This window comes from Psittacula echo (genome assembly GCF_963264785.1).
Source record: "Psittacula echo genome assembly, chromosome: 3".
Taxonomy (NCBI): Eukaryota; Metazoa; Chordata; class Aves; order Psittaciformes; family Psittacidae; genus Psittacula; species Psittacula echo.
The window spans coordinates 50,925,515-50,941,918 of record NC_137736.1 but is presented as its reverse complement, the minus strand read 5'-3'; positions in this window follow the sequence as shown (position 1 = coordinate 50,941,918).

The window sequence follows — 16,404 nt, the reverse complement described above, 5'->3', positions numbered from 1 at the left end:
CTGCTCGAGGAATGGAGTACCCTGAGAAGTCTGAAATTCAGTTCAAACAAACTCCGGCATACATTCAAAAGGATATTCACATAGTTGTATGTGAATACAGGTCTGCTCCTTTCAGCTCAGTCTTCACCCACAGCCAAATCAAATTATTTCTCCAAATGCTGAAGCATTTGCTGAGCTTCAGCATACCCTCTGAGCATTTACCACCGCCAGCATTTCTTTCCCAGCAGTTCATTTTCCTCGACCCCAGGCTCCAGCAGACCCCTTACCTCTGGTGCTACTCAGTGGTGGGACTCTAAGGTCTGACAACTTTTTGTAGAGCTCAGAAGCTGTTGAAGCCCTCCGTGCCGCCAGCTGCCTCCCTGTCCCTCCCCAGTGGGGAAGTCCTGGGATCAGGCAGGGGTGGGAAGCCGGCAGCCAGCACAGCAGAGTGCCGGGCAGGCGGGAGGGAAAGAGCCAGAGACTGATCGCATCAAAAGGTAGGAGGCCTGGTGGGGATCAGAGAGAGGAAGATACACATCTAAATAATTCAGACACTAATAAAAGCTTTAGGTTGGGTTCTGTTCAAGACGTGAGATGAAGCTGAATTTCGATGCAATTCAGGCTACCATCAATGCGGAGTGCGGTGTTACTTAATAACCCGACACTGACAAACCAACGTTATTTTAAGAGTATTCCACATAAAGTTAATGAGGAAAGTGGCTATGCCTGGTTTTGTATTTTTATAGCTTTAGGTTGAAATTCTATCATGGGAAGATTTAGGGAACTTCAAGTCTGACCTCTACAGGCAGACTGCTGAAATAGGTACAGTATCTTTTGATCACAGATTGTACACAGGACATTTAGAAATTGGAGAAAGGTAATGGATCATCAGGTAACATACGGAACATCTAGTTATCATCATTGCATCTCTACAGCCGTCTTTTAAAAACACTGCTATCTGTAGCATCATCTGTGGTAATTTGTATTCTACAAATGTTTTCTTGTAAAATGTATAGAGGGTGCAGCAACACCGGAAAAAGCACATCCAGCATGAAAATTTTTATATTCAAAAGTGTTATGAGGTTTTGTTTCTGCTTTTTATTATGCCTCGCCCTTCCTTCCCAATCTTCCATATGATCTGCTCTTTCAGAGCTACAGAAATAAACATTACTTTGAAACCGGTAACATCCATTTGCATTTTGCAAAACTGATGTTTTTAAATGCCCTGATTGGTACCACCTTTTTCTAATCAGAACCAACCACTCTAACAAACTACCCTTTGTCCGGGGAACCCATTCCCTCTGTTCCCACCAACCTACAGCACATGTTGCTATAGCTACCCTGCATGTCTATTTACCACACAAGTGATCAAAGGCAGCAGACAACACACATACACACACACATAAAAATCCTCACCAGGCTTCCTACTGAGCAATGTCCAGCCACTAATTAACTGATACACTCCCAGCCTTCGGACTCTGCACACTTGTTTTCTCTATTTGTCATGGTATACACACAAAAAAGAAGCATTCTCTGAGATGTTCTTTCTTCCTTTACAGACCAAACAAACAACAAAACATCCCAGGATGAACTTTAAAAGAGAATTGCCAAAAGCAAGGCGAAGGATTACAGCACTCCAGGGTAAGAAAACAGCTTTTCTACTGAGGAACACAGTAAGGGTTTTAAAAGGTATGCAAAAGAAAATAGGAAATAAGAAACACATGCTAAGAACTTCAACAGCTGTAAGGAAAAGGGAAGATTTTTGAATTTTGCATGTGTTTTGCACTGAAAGTGCATGCAGCATTTATTCACTTGGTGAATTACACGCACACTAGAAGTTATCCGACTATAGTCATAATAAGTAATTGTATTGACTTAATGTGCCTTAAAACCACAGTTTTTCATTTTTAGGTGGCCTGTCAAGTTAACAGTCATTCTGTTGAATCTCTTTAGGCGACAAAGAGCGCAAGTCTACCTCGACCAAAGTCAGTGGGACTTCAATAGAAAGAGGCCAAAATAAGGAGCTGCATTTGTTGTCAATGATGCGTCTGTGAACTGCACTTCAGGGATATGTTGTGGGTAAAAGTGAGTGAAAATGAAGTATTATAATTAATCAGACTTTTGATTTTCTGCGAAGTAGGCTTAGAGAAGTTAAAAGAGAGACCACAGTGCCCTCTCTAGTTCTGCAGCAAACTCAGGGAATCCAATCACTTAACTGTGTCCAGCCACACAAAATCACCTCTTTAGCACATGAAGACCAAGCATATTCTCAGGAATTTCCATCACTTGCAAGCTTCCTTACTTAGGAATTGCTTTTTAAGTAATAAACTGAGCCAAATACTCTGCAAAGTAGAAAATGTGTTACCTGCAAAGTGTTTCTTCTTAACAGGTTATTTGGGCTTTTTTGTTTTGCAACCATGTTACATACCTTTAAAAAAATTGTACTTCTACTTCCTAACACTAGTCTTATAGCATGCTAGGCTACACAACTGGGTATATTTCCTGTGGATGCTTAAACTTTTACAGGTGAACTGTGACCAGTGTACTTTCCCAGATGTCACATGCACAGAAGTAGGATCAAAATTTTCTCATTTTGGTTACTGGTGCTTGTATGTGAGGTCATTCTATCAGACTGCAAGGAGACACCTATTTCTGAGGTTTTCAACTGTCACCTAAAAGTGACTGCTTCTTTACGCAGCCTCATTTACAAATCTCAGCACAACATTTACAACAACTTCTGTTACCTGCTAGAGAGTATTTGCCTGGCACAGTAGTAAAGGAGGCTGAATCTTATCAACTCCACAGGCTGCATATTACATTTCTACAGTACTTCTTGCACTTCTGGGGAATTCAATGCATTTGTCTTGCTATGTGCTATTGTCCAGCACCTGTGGGCTGTCATCACCATAATACATGGTTTCATTCCAACACCCGCAAAACACTGCCTGCACAATGGTTAACTCTGCAACCCTGAATTAAGATATAGCTCCTACCAACAGCTTCTCAAAGTGGGAGCATTTGCTCTCAGAGTCTGGGAAGAGGAAAGAGTTAACCCACACCCTCCCTGCCTCAGACCCAGCTGGTCAAAGGATGAGGAAGGGAGCAGTGGGGAAGGGCAGGGAAAGCAACAGGACAGGGATGGAGGGAGGACTGCAAGGTGGAAGAGCAGGCTAAAAAAGCTCTTCCTTGCTTTGGATAGGGGGACCATAAAAAGGCCACCAAAGTGACCTCCTGCCCACTCCTCTTTCCCACAACAATTTCAAACTAGAAGCAGGAGCAAGTGCCCCAGCTGTGCATGACTTTCCTGTTCCTAAGTGTCTGCCATAATGGATTTCTTAAACATTTTGTGCAGTTAGTTCATAGCTCATCACCACCTTCTGGTCCCACTAAAACATGAAGTCTGCTGCCAGGGGCTAACACACCTCTTCCTTGACCTCCACTTCCCTGGGTTTTGTCTCCGGGGCCCTCGCAGAGCACATGGCCTTTCCCTGCCAAACGGCAAATATCTGTGCACAACACAAGCACCAAACCAGGAGAAATACTTCTACATTGTTCGCTCGGCACGCGGGAGAGGACCCGCGCTCACAGGGGCAGGTGTTTAAACAAGCTCTGGCAACGCTTCAGCTGCTGCTTCCCTTCCTCCCTCCCAAAATCCCTCGGGCAGGGGGCGGTAGGGCGGGGATGCAGGGGGGCCCGGACCCCGGGCTGGGCTCCGGCGGGGGAAGGAGGGGAGGCACGCACCTACAAGGACGGGACAGGCCCTGCAGGAATAAGCCCGCCTGTGCCTGCACCTTTTTTTAGGTTGGAATGTCTCTCCCCCTTCTCTTGGAGAGGGAGGGAGGGTGGGTGCGTGCGTGCGTGTGTGCATTAGCATTTCTCCCTTTTCTCTATTCTGACTTACTTGCCTTGCTCTTTCAACCCAATAATCTTCATTGCCCGTGAAGCCTTATTCTTTAGGCAGAAATATTTCAGGAGAGTAAAGTGCAGGTTTCACAGAGCCTTTTACTTTTTATTACTGCCATCCTGAAACATTCCTGCTTCTTTCTCATTCCTCATTGGCAACCTCCTGTGCCAAAGTACCCTCTTGTGGGGATAATGATTTCTGATGACTACGTGCATCCAACTGAGCAACCTGAGTATATAAAATGCCCTTCATTTTGCTTTGCAAGGACAAGAATTGCCCTCTGTCTTTGAAGAGCTATAAAAGGTTTGGTTTTTTTGGCTGATGGAAAAAGAAATACCTTTCCTGCTCCCATCACCTATATTCTCTCTTTCTTCACTTTTCTTCACCTCCTGTAACTTACAGAAAACTGATGTAAGGAAGCTGAGTTTTCCTACCATGGCTTCAGAAAGTAAGCAGAAAACAAATGGTCCATTTGCACTACAGGTGCAAAATCCTCACACATGCTTTCCCTGGACATGCACTATAAAAGTCCCACTGAGAGCTGAATGAATAACACCCACACACAAAAAACCTAGAAAACTTCTCTCATTTCCTCATATTTACCCATTGCCTACCTAGAAAATAACATATGAAGTGCAAGTTTCAGAAGTGGACTGGCAAGGCTTTTTAAACTGGGACAGATCTCTGGTTCAGTCTTAAGATACAGCCCAGCCAGTTTTCCTTGCTCCCACAAGGCTCTTCTAACCATGCATTGTTGTAAAACTATGCACAGTGAGAATCAAAATCGTTTTGCCACTGTGCCTTTTAACTGTGAGAGTAAGAAGAATAAATGCTCCTTTTGTCTCCTCAGGTGAATAGAAGTCTTAAAAAAAAAAAAAAAAAAAAAAAATCCAAGAAACCCAACAAACCTCATTTGAATAATCTTAGGGGGAAAAAAAAAATATCTCTAGAAACCCCATTTTAGAGTACTTTTGTGAAGCTGTAAGACAGCTTGAAACTACTACATTTTAAAACAATCAGAAGATTAAAGCCCTGACAGGCAGGGAACTCATGCAGAGCTGTTTAATAAATTATCCCTGGGCTGAATTATTGGCATGTTTAGCCTTATAACACAGCAAGTTCTTTCCTTTCTCATGTCATAAACAGGGCTGCAAGAAAGACTACACAATGCGTTTAAAGCATGGCAAACTGGAGTTGACTTACAGCCCTCACAAATCACTCTCACGCCCCGTACAAACCCAGAACCGCACAATGACCTGCATGGCATTGCTGCCGGCCAGAAGAATTAGGCAAAACCCCTCCAAATGGTAGTACCCGGGGGTCTGTGAGGCTGCAGCTTCTTACCTGCCTCATGGTGAGATTCCCATCATCCATCCAGCCGGTATGGGGCTGCTCACACCACGCTGCTGTCGGCAGGGCAGAAATCCATCAAGTTCCCCACGGTAAGCGAGTTTCCCTCCCTCCTTCTCTTCCCTCCCTATTATTTCCACACACACACCTTTTTATCTTTTGCTGGGGGGGGGGGAAGTCTTAAGACAATGTCAAGTTTCCCAGCCTTCTTTCCCCAGCCTATTAAAAGTCAGGAGTGGGGAGGCAACTGTCCGCCTGGCTCTTATTTCAAACCACAGCCCAGGGATGTAGTAGTTGGCTGAATTGGGCCATGAAACAGCCTCGCCAATCAGGAGGAAGGGGAGGGAGGCAGAGCACATAAAGGCTGCCTACATGAGGATTAGGGAAGCTTTCAAGGATTTAAAAGACTGAAAGCAGCTGGAAACAGTGTCTAGGGCTACAAAGAAGGAAGTCAATTTGCGGTGTAAGAGATTATTCCCATTCTCATCTAACTGCTCTGGGTCTGCTTAAAGCTTAACAGGCTCCCAGGACTTCGGCAAGAAAATGTAAATGTCCGGTTGAAACTACCGAAACATCAGTGTGACGCAGAAACCCTTCAGAGTCTCCCAGTGAAGTGGCAACATCACCTGCGGGTCGGAGCCACATGAGCTCCAGAAGCACCGATTTCCTCGTGTCAGATTAAAAAGTAAATTACACAATGACACGAGCAGGAAGTAGTAAAATACGGTCTGCCATTTACATCAAGAGCAAGTGCCTGTCTGCCGGAAGGAACAGAGTGCATGTGTGAATCCACAGGCTTTGGAAATGGTTTGTTGCAAAGGTTTTTTTGTCTTGATGGTTAATAGTTCAATCATCCTTAGCATTAGCCTGGTGTCTGCTTTTCCTTCTTTAGGGAGGGCAATTTCCTCATTCCTGAAGCTTAGTTCCTTGTGCAAGATAACGCTGGACCCCAAGTGCAACTTTAAAGGAAAAACAGCAATAGATTCTTTAGTTTTTTGTTTAGATTTTAACAATGAGATCAGCTTCTATTTGCAGCCTTTCAGTGGCTTTCATGAAAGTAAACGAACAGGCAAAAAGAAAAATCCTAGAGCTGAGGTGTCATCACTGAGTTACACCTTTCTTGAGTTAAAACAAAAGTGTGGAGAAATACAAACCTGCAAATTCATACCTCCAGAGTCTTTGCTTCTAACTTAATATCAGTTCAGAAGCTTGTAGTCTCTCTATGCCACTCTAAATGGAAATCTGCCTTTTGATCTTAGGGAACAATCAGGCAGATCTGATGTCTGAAAAACAGCCTCGATATCGTGGCTCTGCTTCTGCAAGGGCTTTATCTACCAACGTGAAAAGTAGTCACTATCCATAAAAATTCCTATCAGTACAAGAAATCTTATTGAATTGAGCTGCAGAAAAAAATGTTACAATGATGTGCTGCCAAGATTTTAATTAAAGGCTTCCTAAAATATATTTCCTTTTAACTTATGATAAGCTTCAACACTGGGTATGTCACACACAAAGGAAGAAAAGATCTGAAAAATATATTCATTTGGTTTCCTATTTAAAGGCAATAATGATTTTTTTCTCACAAGTGCAACCAAGAAAGTAGTTTGCACAATACTGGCACTGTCCAGCTCAGAGGCAAGGCACAGATGGAAAGAAAACTTGAGTTAAAGCACTATTGCACTTAATCCAGGACCGACTGTACTCTTGCCTGGTCTATTTTTTCAGGTGGAAGGATCCAGTTGTATGTTTTAACATACAACACAAACCAAATATCTCTAGGGCTCAACACAGCACACTGCATGAGGGTACGACTGGCCATTCACACTAGCCGATGCGGAGACAACTTAGTGATCCCTCTAGTGACAGTCTAGCCCTGCACACTTGCATAACAGCTCAAAGCAGCTGCAACTCATAGAGTGAGGTGCATTAAGAGCACTTAACAGGAATATTTGCCCTCCTTATTCCCCAAACATAGCTCAGTAGACACATGTCAGTGGGAATTCCTGTGTGATATGCAAAGGCCTTTTACTGTGGTTAAGTACAGTAGAATCCTTTCCAGGAAGCATTCAAAGGAAGTAGAAAAATGTTTTTCTAAAGTTTCTTGAGCCTTAGGGATAAAATTCCCTGGTGGAGGTGATTTAGCAAAAGATGCAAAATTTACAAAATTAGTGAGGATTACAGAGAATTAATCCCAAAACTTTACATTTGGTTTCAGGGCTTTAAGAGGGGATTCTGAGGACAGTCTGAGAATTTCATGTGGAAACATAGCAAGACTCAGTAAGAACTGCAATGTTATAAGGATAATATAAATATTATACATATATAAATGAATGAAACATAAAGCCAGGTTAGACAGGGCTTTGAGCAACCTGGTCTAGTGGAAGCTGTGGCGGGGGAGTGTAACTAAGTGATCTTTAAGGTCGCTTCCAAACCACTCTATGATTCTATGATAAGTAAACTTTTCTGGAAATACACATCTTTTCATATACAACATGGACTCTTTGCAGGATGGAATGGGAATTGCACTTTTTCTGAAAACTCAGCAAAATGTGGCATCAAAAAATAAGTTAGTTCTATAGGATGAAAACTCATTTTTAGTGGTAGCAAAAAAAACCCACCATCAAGGACACATGTTCAGGGTGGGGTGCAGACTACTTTTTTACTGTAATAACCGAGTGTCACAGACAGCTTCCATTCTAATTCTGCCATTCACTTTCCACCTTTGAGGAATACACACTGTGCTCAACCCAAACAGTAGCAGGACTATCACATGTGGTGTATTCAGAAAACTGGGTTCTGCACTCAGTTTCTTAAGGTCTTGAGTGTCATGAGAGAAAGAGAGGGGGTCCATATATGAACTGGTTTTAAAGGTAGTAAGAGTCCAGACACACAATGGTACAACTAGATGTAAGGAAGTGGAATTGCTATTTGGGATGCAAGAAAAGTCAGGTGCTGAATTTTTGCACCTTCCTCTGTATATCCAGTTTCACATCTATAATCCATGTGCATGTGTGTGCATGAGAAAGTCATACGGTCTTTAGGAAAATTAAAGAAGATTCTGTCCCTGAAGAAGGAACCTTTTACAGTCTGCCCAGTGGAAACCTACAGAGGTAAGGGCAGCCAGAGGAGGTGGTGTCAAGTGTAAATTCAAGCATTACTGGGAGCAAAGATCTTCATAAACGAGACCAAAGTCATGTCTGGGAGCCTGATAGTTTTAGAGGATTCTTACAGAATTAATTCAAGTTAAAATATAAATGGCCACAAGTACACCAAACTTTGGCGGTTTTACCTTAACTTAAATGGAGTTTACCTTTACTTAACTGGAGTTACCTATTCTGTTAACTCCAGTTATCAGCCCTTATCAAACCTCAGTTTAGCCTGCCCTCAGTTATGAGTGGCTTCAGCACACACAGAAATACAGGAGTAGCTCTGACCTTGCTGCTCACTGCAGGCATCTGCCACACTCCTTATCACACATTAAACACCTCCTAGGCAAAAAGGGCAGACACGCAAGGCAGGATACCTTTAGCTGGGCTTCCATTACAAGCAGCACTGACCAGCATGAGCTTTAGTATAGTCCATGCTGTTCTGCTCCCCACCTGGCAAAAGTAGTTATCAGATACTTGTGAGTACTCAGGGTGTTGGGTGCTAACTCACAATCCTGCCTCATGGTGCTACTTGAGATAAAGAGATAAATTTAGCCTGTGTCCTGAGCTGGCTTAAGTAGCCAAAAAGCTTTGACAGTTCCTATGAACTTGCAGCAAAACCCACCACCATGTAATACCAGTTACAAATTACACACTATATACAAATATCACATATTTTTAGTAAAATGTAGTAAATTTGATGTCATATGTTATTTGTCAGCATGTCATTCTGGAAAAGTTTAGCTGAGTTTAGTGGGATGAGGCTTAGTTCAGTGCTCATCAACGCAGCAGACAAGTTTGAAGGTTTGAAGTTGTGTCAAGGCAAGAACAGCAATCTTGATACCAAAAATTTAGCACTGTTCCAAAATTTTAAACTTCTGCTTCTTCTGATCTGTTAACTAAACCTTCCTTAATTAGCTTATTTCCAATAAATTACCAAACACAGGAACAGTTTTGAACTGGTGGGCCAAATGAGAAGCAACCTAATGTGGAATTACTCATACGCTGGAGTTCTTTTGATGTAATACAATTTTATGTAGTCCAGACCAAGCTAGGTCTTTACCAGTTGCAGAGGGAGTGCAGAACGGGAAGTAGAGAAAAGGACCTTCTCCCATTAGCTGAATTCCAGCTGCCATGGAAAGCCTTCTGGGCCCACAGAATTCAATATATGCTAAAGACAGAACCACCACTCTGTCTCTTTACAGAGCTGCGCCAAATAGAGACAGACCAGATCCCAGGATCTGATTATATGGCAGGAGTGAAAGAGTTGCAGCAGGGAAAAATACAACCCAGGACATAGGTTAGAAAGAAACAAACCTAGACTGAAAACCAACATCTTCAGGTATGAAGTCAATCACAAATATATTACCTTTAATTTGCAATATCGATAACTGACAGAAACATGTTGGGGTGGGGAGTTTGTTGGGTTGGTTTTTTTTTTTTTAGTTAAGTAAGCAGCTAAACTGTTGCACTTTGAGAGGAAAAGGTAAAATTCACACCCACACTATTGGTGTGGAAATTAATTTCTAATGTTTTTTATAGTCCCTCCCTTGGCAGATTCAAATTGGCACTCACAGGAAGAGCAGGAAGTCCAGAACAGAAAACACTATTTAATAATCCCAGATGACACCAGTATATATATAATTCAAGGCAACACAGGAATGTAAAAATAACCTCTAGAAAAATTGGAACAAAATATGAGGTTACATGATGAAGACAAATTTCTGAGAGTATAAAAAATGAAAAAAAAAATCTGAAATAGTGTTAATATAAAAACCTGTTCTCGAGATGTGAAAGCATCACACAATGATTTTAAAATATACAGTTAATATTTGTGAGTATAAGAATGTGCAGAATTGGATCTCACAAAGTTGTACTTAACTGCTTTTATCAACATCCCTGCAGTGAATACAATGAAGATAAACGAATTACCCTGGCAGAGTGTCTGACTCATGGGTATCTAAACATACACACTTTTTCCAGCAGAAGTTTAAAAATAAGACCAGCAACGTCAGACATCCTTAAATTTACAAGGATGCACTGAAAGCCACTGCACAAAGAAGTCCTTAAGGCAGACCTTTGGGAAATTCGTTGCGTTTCAAGGTAGATGACTCAGCCTTTTGGCAGGGTATCACTAAACCTAGCAAAAATTAGAAAGATCAGAGGTCAGAGCATCTTGCAGTCCTCTTGGTGGAGTGGTCCTTAGATGACCATTTGCCCTCACCTGGTTATTTACAGCATCTTTCAAACTGTTCTGATCTCACTTGGGGCTGCACCAGCTGCAGGCAAGAAAGAAGGGAAGATGTCTCCAGGACAACCTCTTCCTCCATCACTGATGCAGTTTAAGTAATCCACAGCTCAGGCAGACCTGCCTAGAAAAGTGGTTAAAAAAAAAGATCCATCTGCATTTGCCTTAATGACAACACTGACTGAACTTTTTGATTAATGTATTTTAATGAGAAGAAAAATATCTGCTGGATTTCATTTTATCACATTTGCTATAAGGCAGAAACGATCTGCTAGGCAGAACGAGTTCATGCACATTCATGTGTAATAAATTAGTGACAACAGGACTCTGACAGCCTAATTCAAAATTATATGGAAGTATAGTAAGTTAAAAAGACTGAAAAGATGCTATAAGGGTTCAGAGTTTTTAAAACATCTGTTCTCTAGTATATGTAAGTGCAGAATCAAATGGAAATCGTAGTTAGTTTGCCATTGTTTCTCTGTTTTATTTCCTAGGGTTTTTACAGTTAGTTGGTATTTCAGTGATAATTATACCCCATTGCTCTTAAAAGTAATAGCAAATATTTAAATGGCACATTTTTTTTTCTTAATATTCCAGTCCTAAGAATCCTCCATGAAAACAAGAATGACAAAGTAATAAGAATTGCCTTACATTTCTGTAACCCTTACCAGCATAGAAAAAAGTAACTTTATTTAATTGCATTTTGTATCAACTGGTATTTAGCAACTGATTGCAAAAATCAGTCATATGCTGACTCAAGCTAAGCAAAGAAAGATTCAGGCAAAGAGCAAAGGTTGTATAATATATACCTTTTACAGCCAAACATCAAGCAGTAGCTGTCAAAATCAATACTATTCTGCTATGCCAGGAGTTATATCCAAACATATGATCACACAGATTCAGTGAAGAGTCATATGGCCACAATTTTACTGAAACAAGTTAAAACAAACTGCTAAATAGTAACCTGAAGCAAGCAGGTACCTACTCATGCTCCCATTATCTGCATGTTAGTTCATACTGTCAAACAGTGCAAACCCCTGCATGAAGCAGGTTAGATATATCATATCCCATGCAAAAGCCTGTGTTAGAAGTGAGAAACTAAGTACCGTCAGGACTATGCTGTGTCCAGAAAGAATTACAGAGAGAGTCACTCTGTATTGCAAAACTTTCTAAGACAGAAGAAATGCTGGCATTAGAATGTCTTTTCAACCTCCCAGCTGAGGCAAGGCATTAATGTGGAAAACTGGAATATTTTTGCACCATTTTTCCTTCTCCATGTTTCTTGTTCTCAGAAAACATTTGGTATTTCAAAGTTCCACTGTATTTCCCTGGAATGACACTACACAGCTTTGGTTGCACTGAGGTAAAAAAAGGAGCTCAGGCATCTCTCTACAAATCCCATGAAGCAACCTTCCATTTGAGGGACAACTAACCAATATTTCACTGACTTGGAATCAGAAGTTTCAGTTCAGATCAACAGTGCCAAAGCTGTCTAAAAGTTCAAGCCAGACTAAAGCCTTTTGTTTCATTTTTCTAGGCAGAAAAAAATCGTTAACAATCTGCATTTTCTTGTGAAACCTATTTTCGTGAGAAAATTGCTTTTCAAAGTTGAACCTCTCCAAGAGTATTCTGGTAGGGAATTCTCTTTTATCTCTTCTCTTGAGTGCCCCAGCTACCCATGCCAGCTGCCTGCCATATGGAAATAAGGCTACTGTGAAACAGGCAACCTCTTGGGACAGGAGATGTCTGTCAGCTATAGGGTCACTGTGGAAATTCCACTATATGGAAACACTGTGAAGTAAAGTGACTCAGGAGTGTATCTTAAACAATATTGATAAAATTGTATACAATATTGATAAAATACAAACTACAACCTGTAAACTACTTGTGTATCTATGGGCAAGGCATTTCATCTCCTCCATTTTAATTCTTGAACTGTAGTGAAGCTGCCTCTACTTTCCTGTGGGTAATAAAGGAGAGAATCTATAAATACTAAACCATTTTTAAGCATTATTGTAATCAGGGCAGCAAAGGCTCTTCCATAAGTAGGAATGGAAGACACGAAAAGACTAATCTTTGTAGACGTGATTACAAGTTTCTGGGCTATATGTAAGTAGCCAGAGTGGAAAAGTCAGTATTAATCAGACAACACAAGCAGCAGGCTACTGAAATTTCTTCTAGAAAAGTGTGTGTGTGCGCATGCACTTGAATGTGTAAAAGAAATTTATTCTTCATGTAAAAATATATGCATATGCTTGGACTTTTTCCATGAAGAAGAAAGAAGTCTTAACGTTGTCTTCCTTACAACTTAGTGAACTATTTCCCTAGGCAGGATATCAATAGGCTAGGATACCCTAGCCGATCCTACTAGCATTGCAATGTTCGTGGTGGGATGAGGTCTGCAGGGGCTGGGGAATGACAACAAAAAGCCTAAAGCCAAACCTGAAGTCCTTCGACTGTCCAGAAAAACTCTTTATACAACTGGGAATTTGCTAACGTATGTGACTCATGATTTGGCTCATAAGCTTTTGGAGTTCACTGGGGTTACCATCAAAGTCAGATTACTTATGAAATATTGAATTACTATCCCTTCCCACTGCTTCAGCAAGAAGCCCTTGGTACTGACTACGTAATATATTTATGTGGGAAGTTTTACACGAAAAGAAAAATCACATTCTTCTAATTTCAAATGAGAAAAACAGGCAAAGAATTTAGAAGAAAATCAAAAGAACCTTCTTACCAGAGGATTTTAAATTAAGTAATTCAAGGATGTGCTCAGATACCACAAAGCATTAGTCACAGCAGTAAAATAAGAGGCAGTTTCAGAGAGTCTTCCCTATCACATTAATGCCTTTTCTCACCAGAGGCATTGCTTAAAATTATTTATGTTTACACCACCTAAGGAAGAGTTGAAATGATATGCTTATAAATTGGCCCATTGGGACGACTGCCCTGGGAGGACTGCTCTGGTCTGCTCAGGTCTCACCCTTCTACCTATGCCAAGTAGCCCTTTTTTAACCTTTAAACCATTTTCAGATGGTACTTTTACGAGCCACTGGACCTCATTCCTTTTAAATACAGGCATACATCGTGTAGGTTTACCAGTTTCCAAAAGAATTTTTGCTTTATTTAGCTCACATTTCCAGATGTGTCCCCTCTTCAGGCCTCCCTGTTAAATGGCACTGGCAATAAAAGACAGCGAGTGCAAAGATAATGTACTTCTCCAGGTTCCAGGCAAAACAGTTTTATAATCCAATACTTTGATTCTTATTTTATAAGCTAGCCTCATAAAAACCACTAAAAAAAAAAAAAAACAACCAACAAAAAAACCCCAAAACAAACCCAGAAAGCCCCAAACAACCAACAAAACCAACAGCCTGGTCCATGAAAACTGTATTTTCGTATTTGGCATTAAACTTTTTCATGAAGATACTTAGAAAATCTAATGAAGCAACTCAGAAAATATTATTTGAGCAAAACTCGTAGAATATGAGGCCCAGCCCAGAATTAAAATGCTCACTACTAGGCTTTAATTTGTTCATGTCTTATATCCATAGCTTAATAATAGTCTGCGTTTGTCACTTCAATGCTGAAATTTGCAGATATTGCCCAGTGTGTCCTATTCCATGAGTACACATATTTATTTACAGGAAGAGTCAACCATTCTAACCCCTGCCTTCAAAGCATTCTCTAACATCATTATTTTGCACCAATAGCAGGAAAAATAAAAACAAACAGAAGTAGCTGCCACTGCACATTACTCCAACAGAGAAGGGTAATGCATGCCTTCTAAGCTATTTCGTAGAGATTTTGATCCCTAGGGTCACACTTTGTCACATATGTTCATTTTTTCCCTCTTGATCCAACATCTTCCTTGGATCTTACTTTGCTATTATACAGTATGAAACTGCAATGATATGCAAAGATCCTAACTCCCATTTCATAAGGGCTTTTTTTTTCATGCCCCTTGGGCACCAGGAAAGTCTGTTGTGTCAAAGGGGGAATGATGCCCCGATAATCCTGTCAGCTCCAACTACCCACATTTTCAGTGCTCTCCATTTCCCGTCTACCACTTGCAGTTAACAGTGAAGAACTTTGTACTGCACGGTACTGTAGACCAAAATTAGACATGAAGATCACTAAGCACACACAAAGTGTGTGTTCAGTTGTGCAGCCAGGTTGCCCAATTACCAAATCACATGGTAGTCGCTGACTTTGCTGTTCTCCTTCTACATGCATACTCAGGAGTGCAAGCATATCTACATGGTATAGCACACTTCGCACTAAAAAGAGAGAGAAAAAAGAATCATGCTGAAGATTCAAAGTGAAAGACTTTCGTGATTTAAATGCAGTTTCCATATATCTTTTATCAACGGAGCTCTGAATTCACTGGTCTTCAGATAACTAATAACCACCTACCTCTCTAAGTAGTTTATAGACTGGGAAAATCAAGTCCACCACACAAAAAGGACAAAGCACAGAGTCCTTCAGGAAAAGGTGATGACATTTCAGCAGGGGAGCTCTGTGGGCTATCCCGGCATCCTTTGCTTTAAGGCTGCGGGGCACAGAAAAATTCACTTGCCATATCCACATTTTAGACTTCAGAAGCGTAAAGCTCTGACCATCTGCAGCTTTGAAGCTGAAAAGGAAGGGAAAGCACCCAAAATGCAAAGTCTAAAATGGCAGAAGCTGTCAATACAGACAGAAACATCATTATTGCTACAGCTTTATGTGACTCAGAACCCTGCAAATAAAGCACATGCACAACTGCCTTTGTAAACTGGTAACTGCTTCAAGGGAGGGATCTGCACTTACCTCACTATTTTGGGGCCTTCCTGTGAGTTCCCATGTTCAGCCCTTTGGGAAACCACTAAAGACTTCAGAGTACTTAACTGAGGGCAGTTATGGGCATTCTGTAGGTGAAGAGTAATGTGTGTTCACCACCCTGCTCGCTCCAGTGACTCTTTGCACCCATTAATCTTTCGATAAATGAAACTGATATATAAATAAATAAAGCAGAAAGAGAAAGCAGATAATAGACAGGGGAATCGTGAATCTCAAGCATTTTTACACGTTTACCTTTCAGTAGCTCTCTTTGAGGGATATTATCATCAGCATTTTACAAATATTAGCAGAGTATTTGGTGCACATTTCATTAAGATGTTGCAGTGTCTCAAACAGGTGATAAGGGGTTGCTATGGTTACTATATTCTCTTAAGCTGAATACTAAATAGGTTCACAAGATATATATTTTTGCTTGTTATGTAAAATATTAGTCACCCAACTGGCATTTGCTTGTGCACCCCTTTTATTTCGTCAAGGACTTTCAGCTCCATCTTTCAAATAAAGTGAATTTTGGTATTGTTTAGAAAGGAGAAGTTGCTAACCATTCTCCTCCTCCAGAAAAGGGTACAAGTTATTAGTTATTATAAGGCTACAAGCTCATTACCTAGCCTGTTTATAATTAAATCGAAAAATGACTGCTTTACTCTATTGGAATTGTGAGCGCTTTTATTTCAGAGGGTTTAATGAGTCATTGAAACATGTTTACAAGGCAACAAGCCCACACTACACAAAGAACTCAACATTATCATGGCAACAGACCATATAGCTTTTAGTGGCCTGAACCCTTTGTCTCACATTCGGACACAGTCCTAAGATTGTCCCATCACCTACATTTGATCCAATGTTTCTTTCAGACCAGTTACTTTTTTGCCAGTAGACCTGAAGATGATATTTAGGAAGTCTATTATCAGGTAAGCAAATTGGGAGGAAAA